At 34.4% G+C, this 14,537-nt stretch overlaps 1 protein-coding gene across 7 annotated transcripts in view; it reads left to right on the forward strand.

The window, feature by feature from the left end:
- The window catches only part of ASCC3 (activating signal cointegrator 1 complex subunit 3), a 317,566-nt gene that overhangs the window by 167,010 nt on the left and 136,019 nt on the right, over positions 1 to 14,537 (forward strand). The gene's annotated exons all lie outside the window — the stretch shown is intronic.

Genomic DNA, 14,537 nt, shown 5'->3' on the forward strand with positions numbered 1-14,537 from the left:
TATGGTTGGAATTGTGTTTAGTCCTACTCTTTAAAATACAGTTAAAAGGTAAAATACAGTTAAGTTTCATAAAATATGTTAATATCTAATAGAGTTATTAGCCTCTTAAAAATTATAGATTAATATTTTTTAATTTCTCAGTTTTAGTTTCTGAGGTTCATATGGACAGATGAAAGCTGCATAAATAAAAGTTCTTTTCAAGAATGTGAAAGTTTAGGGGTGCCTGGCTGGCTTGTCAGTGGAGCATGTGACTCTTGATCTTGGAGTTGTATCTTTGGGTGTAATGATTACTTAAAAATAAGACCTTTAAAAAAAGAAAGAAAATAAAAGTTTGAGACCCGGGGAGTTTGACAGCCTTGCTACTCAGTGTATGTTCAAAGGACCTTAAAAGCCTGGATCCCCTTTAGCAATGCAGAACCACAGGCCCCATACCAAATTTACCAAATCATAATCTGCATTTTTGCCTCAATCCCTAGGTGATTTACTGCACATTACAGTTTGAGAAGCCCTTCCCCAAGTAATTTGAGTATCGATAGTATCCTAAGATTTACAGAAGATTTTAGTTAATTATGTGAGATAATGATTTAGATCAAGAATAGATAGACTACAACCTGAAGGCCAAAGGTGACCACCTGTTTTTGTAATTAAGGTTTTATTAGAAAATAGCCAGACTCCTTTGTCAATGGCTGCTTTTTGTTTTTACACCACAAGGGAAGAATGAATGGTTACTACAAGGACTATGCGGCCCACTAATAAACCTTAAGTATGGCCCTTTACAGAAAATGTTTGCCCTGATTTAAAGCAATGAAAATAAATTTTCAAACGAAAAAGTCAGTGGGCATAAAATGATAGTATATTCAAAGTACTTCATATGCATAAGATTTAACTGATGTTCACTGAACAGCTGCTGGCTGCCAGGCCTTGTGCTGTATGCTTTCTCATTGATCATCTCGGGAAAATGTATTTAATTATTGTGACTCCACTATGAATTTCACCATTTTATACTGACATTTTAAATTCTGAATATGATAAATGTGATGTCAGTTGTTTGAACATGATTCTTTAAATTTAGAACTATAAGATTTGTTCATTTTCATTTTTTTCCACTTTATAAAATTTCTATTACATAACACTCATTAAACAGCTTTGTAGTCTTCCAGTTGTTTATTAATTATGAATTCATGAGTGTCTTTGAAAAGTCAGGTTGGCATTCATAAGTCTTCTTTCATTTCTTTGGAAATATAAAGCAACCCTGTTGTGTTTAAAAGCCAAGCCTTGAGAGCCACCTTGTGGATTTCTGGTTACTTCATACTGCTCAATTCTGAAAGCTATTGCTTATTCCAAGTGTTGCAGGTTTATTATTTAATTCCTGTAATAATAGTGTTTAACACATATCAAGTGTTTACTGGTACCTGGCATTGTTTTCATTGCTTTATCCATAACTCATTCAGTCCTCACAGAAATTTTGATATAGATTTGGAGCATTATTATCCCTTGATATGGCATATGTGTAAATAATTCAAATATAGCATGAAATAAAGCATATAGAAATAATTTATATAGAGGCATTTTCAAATAATGTTTATTTAGGGCATTGTCACCAAACAGATTCACAGATCACTATGGTAAAAAAAAAAGAGAGAGAGAGAGAGACCTGAAGAAATGGAAAGTTTTAATACAATTAAGTAGACTTGAAAATCCCAAGTCATTTTTATTATACCCTCTTAAAAAATTTTTATTATATTTGATTTTTATCCAGTCTACCTGTTGTTATTGGATTTTTTTTAACAAGATGACATCCACAAACATTTATTAATAAGTACATGTTTTCAAGGAACATTGTCCTGTTCACTGTTATATTCCCAGCCTTTCATATAATATTTGGCTGATAGTAGGTACCCCCAAATTACTTTCTTTCGCCTTTGTTCCTCTGAGACAAACATTATGAGATGACCTCACTCTAATTTTCTCATTTGATCTTCACCACTGTTCTGTCCATTAGAGATTCTTATCCCCATTTTATAGATAAGGAAACTGAAACTGAGAGAATAATTTTCTCGGAGAAGGCCGTGTAACAAGTATTAGAGCCATGATTTCAATCAGTGAGATGCCAAAGCCTGCCCTTTTTACCACGCTCTATCCTGAATGTTCAAAAGCAAATCTTATCTGGACTTTCTAAAGCATTTAGGGCTTTGAGTCTTTCTGTTTCTTTTTTTTTATTTGCTTCTAATAAAAAGGAATAACATTTCTTCAGCCTCACCACATCCCTCATTTTTGCTAAAGAGAGATTCAATAAACATGTCCTCTCCATGGTGGATATGATTTTCTACCAAAAAGATAAGGTAATATTTCTGAATGCTTTATCAAAGCTCCAAAATTTTAGGTTGTTCTTCTAGTGCTAATTTTATGCTTCTTATATAAGTTCCTTTTGAACTTGAATGGTATTAACATTCTAGCAGTTCTGAGGAGCTGTTATCATGATGGTGGGAGATATTCCTTCCCATGTTTTTGAAAAATGGGAAATTAAGTACTCGAAACATTAAAATAAAATTAGAAGGTAAATTTGCAATGGTAGTACATAGAAATTTAGCCTCATGACTCCTGCTAATGGAAATACAGCTAAATCGTAGCTACCGTGCCACACTAGCACTTTACCCCTAAGTGTGTAATGAACCATCTCAATTCCTGACTCACCAATTATGGTTCTTAAAAGCATTTCTTCACAGTTTATTCAACACTCTAACTTTATTTGTATAAATAATAAGTAAAACTCCATTGAGAAAATTCTCCTTTTCTTTCTGTGTGTTGTGTGTGTGTGTGTGAGAGAGAGAGAGAGAGCGCGCGCAATAAGGCTATTTCTGTGCCTTAGCCACAGCCAAAAATGAGTCTTTTCTTCTCAGTAAGTAATAATATATTTTAGGACTCCTTATATCATTCCCATTTTTCCATTTTTTAATATAAAATTTATCCCCATATGGAAAACCAACTATATTTCCACATTGTCCATTGAGATAAGAAAATAGGGAAAAGAAAATGAAGTACCCCAAGAGTAGCTTAAGCTATAGAGCTGGAACTTGCAGTTCTCTATGGGGAAGGGAGTATCTCAGGAGTTCCAAATGAGGCCCAAAGCAAGAGAGCACATTAACAAAAAGCTCTGGTTATGACTTCACCTCTAGAAGCCCTGTCACCTTAAACACCTAAATATTTCTGAAACTTACTTTCTGTTCTATCAAATGGAATAATAATAGGGTAAATAACACTTATTCTAGTAGTTAACTATGAAAAACAAATAGAATAATATATGACATTATTGTGGAAAATGAACAATGATAAAACATTACATATATTATAGAAACCTGTTAGAAAATATATATTAATAACTAAATTGACAAATGGTGAAAGGATGATGAACAATATGAATAACTTTCCCTAATTTACCCTGCATATTTTTTGCTCTCCTGCACAAAGATATTTTCTTAAGAAACCACTATTTTCGGTAAGGTAGAGCATACCTTGAAGGAATTGTAGTAGCAGCTTACATTTATGGAAGTATGTCATTAGGGATGCAGATATTTTCATTATTAAGCCATTAGTTTCAGTTATGATTTAATTTCAAGTTGAATGAATTTTCAATTAGAATCTTCAGATTCTGTTTCCCTTGGAATCTTAGTCAAATAAATTCTTTCCTTTAGGGACAAGTTTTTAACAGGCTTTAAATATTCTAATACAGGGATGGGTATTCCCACTCATTCCTGTACAGTATTTCTTTGATTAATGGGTACTGCTATGTGGTTTTATTTTCTTATAATTAGTGATATCAAAAATTGTTCTTATAGTTAGAAATGGTCTATCATGCAATAAGCCTTATTGGAAATATCTATTAAAACAGAACTCTATGAAAAATCCAATAATAATATGTTCCCTCAGGCTACCTTAAAGAATCATTTTTTGATGTTTTTATTATCTAGATCTACCACTATTTCCTTGTTTTTTCATAGGTCAGCTTTAGCCTTTGTCTAAATTAAAGGAATTTGACTTTGATATAAGTTATCTGATACTTAATAACTTTATTTATTTCTTCTATAGCAGTTTTATAGTCAGTATAGCCAAATAAAATTAGAATTTTCTCTTCCTGGTATAGATGATATCTATTAGCTAAAGACAGTAGCAGGTGCCTAATAGCCCCCATTCTTTCATTTTTTATTTTAAACATATGCACAATGTTTGTTTTCTCAGAGTTTATTCTTTCCTTATCCATATCAACCTCCTTTCTTTTTGGAGGTTAATATAGTAATTCTATTCTTGTAGAATTGTTGTAACCACATAGAAAGAATGTGAAAAGTGTATTAATATTTTAAATAAAACCAAATAAAATTAATACAAAGTAGAACTGAGTGTTTAATTGGATTTTTGGAAGCATGACTTTTCTGTTTTCAAAGGGAAGTAGCCCCTTGTAGAATAAAGGCTTTGGATCTAGGCAAACCTGGATATTAATCTGGACTCAGGCACTATAACATAGCTTTTTTAAATTTCCTTGAGCCACAATTTCATCATAAAAAAAGTGGCAATGGCACCTATATCTTAAGATTTTTGTAATAAGTAAGGCCTCGTATCTTGGCCTCATACACAGTAGACACTCTATAAATGGTTACATATGTACTTTAAAGGGAAAGAAGATGACAACTTTAAAGAATGTCGGATGTAACAACATTAAAATTTGAAGCTTTTCTACAACAAAAAACAATACATTGAATTATAAAAGGCAATAACAAGTTGGGGGAAATATTAGTAACTACATCTTTGTATATATTAGTATCTATATTTTTATATGTGTATCTACATCTTTGTGTACTTACTAAGTTTAATAACTAAAACATGAAGTTTTCAGTAAGTAAATGAGCAAAGAGAAGAAAACAATAGGTAAACTGGAATAAAAATATTGAATAAAATTGTGCAAATTAACAGACTATATACTCTTAAACCTAATAAATCTTTAAAAACTAAAAATGATAATGTCCATTTCTAAAGATGCTTCGAAGATTTGGTACATTCCTCGGTTTCCTGTGGCAATGAATGGTTCAATCCTTTAAAAAAAATTTTTTTTTAATAATATATGTTAAGAGCCACACTTTCTTCCAGATCCTTTAGCCATGAAATTCTAAACCTGGAAATCTTTCCAAGGACAGATGAAAAAGAAAATATACACCAAGAGTTTTATTCTAACACATTGTAATGGAAAAAATACAGCATAAATATCCAACAGTAGGGGGATTTAAAAGTATGAACAGCAATTCAATTAAATTTTATATACCTGTTGAGAACAATTATTTTAGAGTATATAATAAGATGTCCAGTTCTAAATTAACTGTCAATTTTGATTCAGTTGATCAAATTTCTTGTGCCACAGAAAATAAGTAGCAAAACAAGGTGGAATTTCTCTACCTTTAAGACATAGTCAGTCTCGCAGAGGGTTTTGAAATACATAAGGAAAGCAAAATATGGTAAATAACATAAGAGAAGAACTAACAGTTCACAAAAGAGAAGTAGATTTTCAAACCAGTGATCTTGTATCTCAGTATGCAGCAATAAGAGTAAAGAGCATTCCAAGGAAAGAAGAAAGGGAACATGAGCAAAGGAAACCACAGGATATATTTGGACAATGAGAGTGTTCCCTTTCCACTGGAATGTATGATGCATGATGGGCTTGGCGTATAGATTTTGGTCAGAATGTGAAGGACCTTAAAGCACATGCTTAAGCACTTGGACTTTATATGCAGTGAGGAGCTATTGAAGATTGTGGAAGAGACAAGTTGTATGACCAGAATCCAGGTGCTGAAAAGTAGGACTCATTTTCCTCCACACAGCAGGAAATCTCTTGGGCCAGATGTTCATTTCAGTGGAGTCTGATGTATGGCTGACTTTGAAAATAAAGGAAACTTTTCTTAAGAGACATAGAAAGTGACATTATTTCTTTCATTACTACCTTTAAGTAAGTTTTGATTGCAGCAACGTTTGTTCTTATGCTTAAGGATATATTTTAGAAGCATAGAGTAAATTTTTTACAACAAATGTATATATCTTGTTAAGGAACTATGCTGTTTTGGAAACTATGTTAATTGGAATACTGTTGTTCTCTCATACGAAAATACTTTAGTAAGGGAAGCACTCTAAAGACATATAGATTAAATAAGTAAGGTTAGTAAATCCCTACAGATACAAAGGTTTATACTGATAAAATTTAAAGATCAAAATCACATTTCACAGTCTGATTTTTTTTAATGTTATTCAGCTTTTATGGCCAAATGGATATAATGGATATAAAGAATGCAATTTTTGATGAGATTAAGGTACTCTCTCTGGAATGCTAAATTATTTCTATATAATTGGGTTGTAGTAATATCAGGGTAACCTATGTGGAAACAAAGACCATCTGGGGCGCCTGGGTGGCACAGCAGTTAAGCGTCTGCCTTCGGCTCAGGGCGTGATCCCGGCGTTATGGGATCGAGCCCCACATCAGGCTCCTCCGCTAGGAGCCTGCTTCTTCCTCTCCCACTCCCCCTGCTTGTGTTCCCTCTCTCACTGGCTGTCTCTATCTCTGTCGAATAAATAAATTAAAAATCTTTAAAAAAAAAAAAAAAACAAAGACCATCTTTCAAGGGATATAACATGGACAGAGCACCTGGTACTTCCTTTCTCCTAAGTTAAAGTGAATAATTAGCAAGCCAGAATGACATATGAAAATTGGTTATGGGTTATTAGGTTGGTCTGTGTCATTGTGAATTGATTATATACCCATAAGTCTCAAACCATTTTTAGTGATGGTCACTCAGTGAATATTTACTGAATGTAAGCTAATTACCAGTTACTGTGGTAGATCAATAGATACCAAGCTAAGGAAACTCTGCTGTCGGCCTGTCTAGCGTGGATTGAAGAAGACATGTATATATCAGTCAGGATACAGTAAAGGAAACAAACCACTCTGGATACATTTTAAATAGAAAAGAATCTTGTACAAGAAATTAGGTACTTACTAATTTTGGAAGATTGGAAAAGTAGAAGTTGGGGCTACCACTGGAACTGTTGAATTTAAGACCCAGCTACTGTGATGGTGATCTAGCAGTTGCGAAACCGCAGCTGCTACTATACATGTCTTTTCAACACTCACAAACACAATGGAAAACTAAATTTTGAATGTATGATACATCCGTTATAATTTTCAACCCTCATTTCTCCAAGATCTTGTTTACCAGCAAAAGACAATAGCAGGAAGATGATTTCCTCTTAACTTCCACCATCCAGATCTTGCACAAGTGCATCTAATTAGCAGAATTGATCTTTGCATCCAGTACCCTGCCTACATAAATCTTGGAAATACAGTTTTTACTTTCTGGCCTTTGCAATATAGGGAGGCTTATAGAAGGAGCTGGGAGTTGGGTGCTGATTAACACTATTTGCTTTGAGAATGGAAATATATTGAGGAAGAAAAAGTACCTGCCCCTTTACTCTTATGGAGCTTATGTTCTTGAAGGACAGAATGATTCATCAACTAATTACATAATTTATCTTAATTGCATTTGTAATAATAAAGAGAGACAAAGTTACTAAGGGAAAATAAAATTAGGGGATCTGATCTCGACTGAAGGTGTTAGAGAAGGCTTAGCAAAGAACAGCAGAAGAATGTTCTAGCAAAAGGCTAGACACCAGAAAAGCAATAGCACATTGTAGAAAGTGTATAAAAGTCAAAATGACTAAAACATAGGGGCACCTGGGTGGCTCAGTTGGTTAAGCATCCAACTCTTGATTTCAGCTCAGGTCATGATCTCAGGATCATGAAATCAGTCTCTGTGCTGAGTATGGAGCCTGCTTAAGATTCTTGCTCCCTCTCCATCTGCCCCTACCCCTGTTTGCATGTGCTCTCTCAAATAAATAAATAAATCTTTTTAAAAAGATAACTCAAACATAGAAAATGGTGGGGAGTGGCACATGGCATGTTTGTGGCATAAGATGAGTCTAATGTTATAGGCAAAAGCGAGATCATGACGACTTTTATATATCATGTTACAGATTCAGTATTTAATCTTAAAAGCAATGGGCTCTGCTCGCTAAGCTGGATAAAGAGCAAGAGGAAGAAGAATTGGCCAGAGGAGTAGAAGCAGGTGCTGCTGATGAATAGAAAGAAAGAGGAATTGTGATCTCAGAGTATCATTGATGATAAAGAATGGACTTAGAAAAATTGTTTAGGCAAGCTTGGAATATAGGAAGTTTTGATCAAATTGAGTTGCTTATACTAGTGATTTTGGAAGTGATACTAGAAATAATAGTTGATATGGCTGAAGTGGAACTGAGAGTGTCGAGAAATTGAAGAGTGGGTGTTTTGGATGTCCGCATGGAAAGTACTGTCACCTAGGATGATGACAGGAATTGGGACGGAGAGACAGACGAGGAGCTGTAGGTGTCAAGTCTTCATTGGATAAGGTTAAATGACAGGTGGCGTAGTCAGATGGACTGAACCTTAAAAGAGCAGGAGTTTTTACAAAAATGAGTCCATAATTGACTGAAAATGGTGATGAGAAAGAGAGATATCCTCTCTCACCACTTGAGAAGGAATGGACGGGAAACAGGGTCCATACAAGGAGTGTCAAGTTTCAGTTAAGGCGAGGTGATAGAAGAGATTGATACAGCTTGCTGGTCATCGTGTGGCAGTTCCAGAGAGTAGATCAAAGAATTCCACACCCTAAGGTGAAGAAGAAATAGAGAAGGTAGGAATTGAGTCAAGAGCGAGAAATACCAAGAATTATGGGGACCTTTGTATAATAGGGAATTGATTTCCCATTACCTGTTCCTATGCCAGGTATCAGAATCAGAATCTGAAACTAAGGCCCTAAAATTTTTAGCCTGATCAGCAGAAATTCTGATCATAGTTTTGGTTAGTTGATCTAGTGAACAGATGACTAATGGACCTTATCCTGAGAACAGGAATGGGAGGGATGATGGATTTCCTTCTGACAGCCTCATGGAGGACAGAGTATTACATGCCTTGGTATAGATGTCAGAGAACCAATTTTAGATGTCTGAAAGAATAATGTTTAAAGTGGAATAAGAGCTTTGAAAGAGAAAGGTGAGGGAAAATTGCATATTATATTCCTTAGATTTCTAAACTCCTTTGTCAAAAGAGAAGCCAGGTATTGATTTATGTTCCTAAGTAAGCAGGTCCACTTTCTCATGCTGATTATCTTGTTAACATTGAATGATAAAAATAGCACTTACCAAAGATGAAGATTTTAGAATATTTTTTTCTAACAATAATGCATACTCAGTAATGATTGTGGGAAAGAATGGCATCATTTGGAGGAAGATATTTGCCTCCTGGTTAAATTTTAGTTTTTATAATGGCAGTTAAGTTATTCCTTCCTAATGGATTTGATATTATCCACATTAAAGCATATCTTATCAAGACAAATTACCTCAGAAGGCTTACAGAGGTCACTGTAAATTAGTTATGCAATTTTTGTCATGCTTTTTCATCAAGGACTTGCATCTAAACTGAGGTTCTTGTGTTTTTCTGTATATTTTGGGTCTTACTGGACAAATTTGTTTTCCTTTAATAACCTCAATTGCTTGTTTTTAGTGGGTTTTTTTTTTAATTGTATTTTTAATTCCTATGTTTGTGTTAGTTTGGATGTCAACTTCGGGAAGTGGTTACATTTTAACCTCACTCATTTTTAAAAGTACTCACACTGATGTTTCCATCTCATGGGTAGGAAAAAGATGTGTAAGGTCATGGAAGGAAGCCCTACATGTTTTCGCTGAGGGAAGAGAATATAGTACCCTCTGTGTGCTAACAGATTATCTTAGTAGTTGTACATTCCATTCTAATTTTACTGACTATAAAGCCCTTTCTAGTAAGTTCACTTGTGAAAAGTAGAATTATAAAGTCAGAGGAAACCCAGCTTAAACAATTCTTAAACTATGCACCTGACTTCCTTTACCTTTTCGCAGCTCATGTTCTTTTGTGCTGCATTTCCATGTGTAGAAACACTTATCCAGTTAATATAGTATTAGATCTCGAATAGCTTCCTTGGAGAATCCCGTGCTCCATTCAGAGAATGTGAACAAGATGAATTATATCTCTGCGGCTATTTAGAGAATGGCAAAGCCTGGATTCCAGGTAGTGCTCGCCCTGGGAGACCAGATGGAAAAGCAGTGATTGTTTTGATACTTCAGAAAGCAGCAGTCATCTTGTAATAAACAAGTTTAGCTCCATAACTCATGGTCTTAACCATCTCTTCCCCTTCATTTCTGTAAAAGAAATTCCTGCTTAAAAGCTTTTTTTTTTTTAAGGAAAGATTGTATGCAACTACCCATTGTGTGTATTTTCACGTATGTTTTAATGTAAATAGATTTGATCATATTACACTTTCATGTCTCTTGTAATAATACATAGTGGAAATGTTTTCAAATCAGCACAGAAAGATCTAATTCATTCTTATAACAACTTCATAGTGTACCATAGTGTACACACTATCTTAATTCATTTACCCAGTCCTGTCTTGATGGACGCTTTTGTTGTTTCCAATTATTTCTTATTGTAAACACTGCTGTAGTAACATTCTTTCTCATATGGTTGGCAGTTGCAGTGGTGTCCATTGGGAAAATCCCTAGCGGTGGAATTTATATATCAACATGGTGCATGCATTTAAAATTTTGGTGAATGGTCTCAAATCACCCATTAGGGAGATTGTTTCAATTTACATTTCCTTGAACAGTAACTTCCTCCCACATGACTTTACACTGAGCAATGTCAAAGTTTTTAAGTTTAAAAAAATGGTACTTCATTATTATTTTGACTGACATTTCTTTAATTTTGAGTAAAGCTGAGCGTTTTCCATATTGGCCACTTGAAACCTTTTTTTGTAGTTTGCTTATTCATATCTGTGGTCCACTGTATGTATCTTAAATTGCATGTACTGTCATATGTGTTACAGACATTTTTTTCCCCTAGTTAACTTTTGGGTTTTATTTGTTTACAAGTATTTTTACCTTGTAGAAATTTTTTATCAAGTTATTTATGGTCTTCAGGTTCTGTCTTGCTCATAAAGGCCATACCTGTTTTATCCATAATTTCCTCCAGCCCTTTTAAAATTTAATTTCGTTTTTATTATTAAATCTTTGATCCATCTGGAATTTATTCCATATAGTAATGGACCCATCATCTTTTTCTGAATATCCCCTGTTCCTTCTGTTGATTTTAAATTTTGATGTAACACAGAATTCTTACGTTTGCCTGAATCAATTTTTGGAATTTCTTTTCTCTTCCATTGATCTTACTATTTCCTCTCTGGTATCAAACTGTTTTCTTATTCTGCTACTATAATATTTTTAATACTTGATGATTCTTCAATTTTAGGAATTTTCCTGAATAAATATACAGGTTTACTTTTCAGGGTGAACTTGAGTATAACCACCAAGAAATCATTTTCATGTTTTAGTTGAGTTACTATGTTAAGTTAGTAAGAACTGGCATTTTTACCAAGTCAAGTTTTCCCATCTTAAAATCAAAGCATGTCATTTCATTTCTTGAATATATTCATATAAATATAAGTAGAATGCCCTTGAATTCTGAGGTTAAATTATACTTAGTTGTGGTGTATTATTTTAAAGCATTGGTGAATTCTGTTTTCTAAAGCTCTTTACCATTTGGATTGATATTCATAAGAGAGATTTCTCTTTTATCTTCTGTTTTCTGCTTCTTTATCAGGTTTTAATATCAGTGCTATTTCACTGCTTCTCTGAGATTAATTTTGAGGCTTTCCTTCTATCTCTGTGCTCTAGGGCCTTCTAATAGTATTAGAATTAATTTGTCTTTAAAAGTTTGAAAGCCCAGATGTTAGATAGCTTTTAAATTTTCTTCCATTGCTTTTATTATTTTACAACTTTCTATCACTTCTAGGATAAATGTTATAACATATTTTCTATAAAACCATCCATCCCAAACAGTTTTTCATATGGTATATATTGAATTTCACAAAGTACTCTTCTCTGATTATTTTAAACTGTGATATATTTCTGAACATTTTCTCTTTTTTTACATAACTAATTTGAGTCTTTGTGCTTGTGCTGTTGAGCTTCTATACAAGTCTCTGTCTCCTTTTCTTAAAGGCTAGACAGTAAATATTTTAAGCCTGTGGGCATATGGTGTCTGTCACAATTACTCAACTGTAGCTCAAAAGCAGCCATAGACAATATGTAAACAAATTAATATGGCTATATTCCAATAAAACTTTATGTACAAAACAGACAGTTGGTACGTAGTTTGCCAAATCCATTCTTGCCAGCAATAGCCATTGGTGATTTTCATTTACTTTTTTCTTTTAAAATAAGAGTTTTTGTGTTCACTTAGCCATTTCACAAATTTTAAATCATGAGATTCTGTTTTAACTTTATTAGGGTATCTACTTTTTCTTTGTTTTTCTTTGTTTTTGTTATACTTTCGTTTTTCTAACTCTTACTGTATCCTTATTTAGTGAAATATTTCAGGTAGGATATTTTCTGAGAGCATGCGCTTACTCTGTCCTGTAAATTTGATATGCGGTATCTTCATTAGTTTTTAGACTTAACGCAATTTTAGCTTTTATTTTTCCTTCGTTGTTTGAGAAAGTCAAGATAAGAAAGATACGTATATAAGGTTGAAGGTGTGTGTTAGAGTTATTAATTATTTTATTCAGATGTTTTACACCTGGTTCCATCTACCATCACATTGTTCTTGGAATGCTGTGTTAGAGTTAATAAACCTAACTGGTCTCCCCTATCTCTCTCCTGCCCAGAAACCTGCAGTGGTATTCTACTTTATTCTAAATAAAAGCCAAAATCTTTATAATGGGTGTCCTCAAATTCATGTGGCAAACTGAATCTTCTTCCCGCCTTCCAAGGCATAAGCATTGGCTCTCCTGATCCTATTTTCCCTATCACATACGTAGTGCACCAAGGCATGCATGGATAAACTAGAAACAGCCCTAACTCCTTCCTTCCCCTCATACCTCCCTTCCCAGGCAGTCACCCAGGCTTCCCTACTGTATAGCCTACTCTCACCTTGACTTTATGTGGTATCTCCATTTCCTGTCTCCATCTTCTCACTGGAACTGTTGATATTCCCATAGCTGCTCACCCAGCCTCGGGTCTTAGCACAGCTGTTAAGTTACCTCTCTAAACAGCAAATCTGATACTGCTTAAGAACTTTACTTGACCCCTTCCCACCTGTGCTTTGGACCATCTAAAGCCTGACTGAATCCTCCTTTCCAGCCCCTAATCCTCCTTTCCAGCATCATTTTCTTTCGTTCACCCAATACCTTCTGAACATAATGTTCAGACACACTGTATTCTTTGCTAGTTCCGGCCTCTGTGCTCGTTTATCCTGCGGCCTGCTGTCCCTCACTTAACAGTATATCACTTGTCCTTCAAGACCCACATTTCACATTTAAGACTTCTTATGATGAGACTAGCAGATCATTGATTTATTCATTCCAGAAATGGTCAGTAAGTACTAGCTATGCAGAAAGTACACTGCCAGGTGCTAGTGGGACAAACATAAACCACAGTGCCATTCCTCCCCTCATTTCAGCTTTGTCCATTGACCTCTCTTAGAAACATACCATATTTTATAGAAGTCACCTGTGTATGGGCCTTTCTTTTGTGTGTGTGTGTGTGTGTGTGTGTGTGATTATTTATTTATTTTTAATAATAATTTTTTATTATGTTATGTTAGTCACCATACAGTACATCCTTAGTTTTTGATGTAGTGTTCCATTATTCATTATTTGTGTATGACACCCAGTGCACCATGCAATATGTGCCCTCCTTAATACCCCTCACCGGCCTATCCCAGTTCCCCACCCCCTTCCCACTGAAGCCCTCAGTTTGTTTCTCAGAGTCCATAGTCTCTCATGTGTATGGGCCTTTCTTTCCACTCTGCAGATTAGTCAAAGCTCACATTTTGTCTTCAGTTTCTTTGTATTTCTAGGATCCTAGTACTTGATAAACAGTTGTTTCTTATTTAAATTACCCTCTTTTTGGCCCTTTACAGTGCCTTTTTTTGGTGGGTGTCACTGTCATGTTTTATAAATTTGTTAGAAGATACTTGTCTTAGGAGTATAAATAATTTAGCACAATAATGAATGCAGAGTTGTGTAGCACTAAGTAGAATCATATGGTCAAATTATACAGCTATATTATACATAGATGGATTAAAAATAATCACTCCAGGTATCTTCCTGTAAGGAACTATGGTCCTTAAACTTTTGTGTACATCAGAATAACTTGAGATGATTAGAAATGTATATCTAAGAACATGAAAACATGTTCCACATCATTAGTCATTAGGAAAATGCAGATTAAAACCACAATAGGCTACCGCTACATACCTCTTACGATGACTAAAATAAAAAATAGCGACAGTCTCAAGTACAGACAAGCATGGGAGGTAACTGGAATTCTGATATATTGGTGATGAAAATACATATGGTACAGCCACTCTGAAAATG

This window comes from Ursus arctos, unplaced genomic scaffold (genome assembly GCF_023065955.2).
Source record: "Ursus arctos isolate Adak ecotype North America unplaced genomic scaffold, UrsArc2.0 scaffold_13, whole genome shotgun sequence".
NCBI classification, from domain to species: domain Eukaryota; kingdom Metazoa; phylum Chordata; class Mammalia; order Carnivora; family Ursidae; genus Ursus; species Ursus arctos.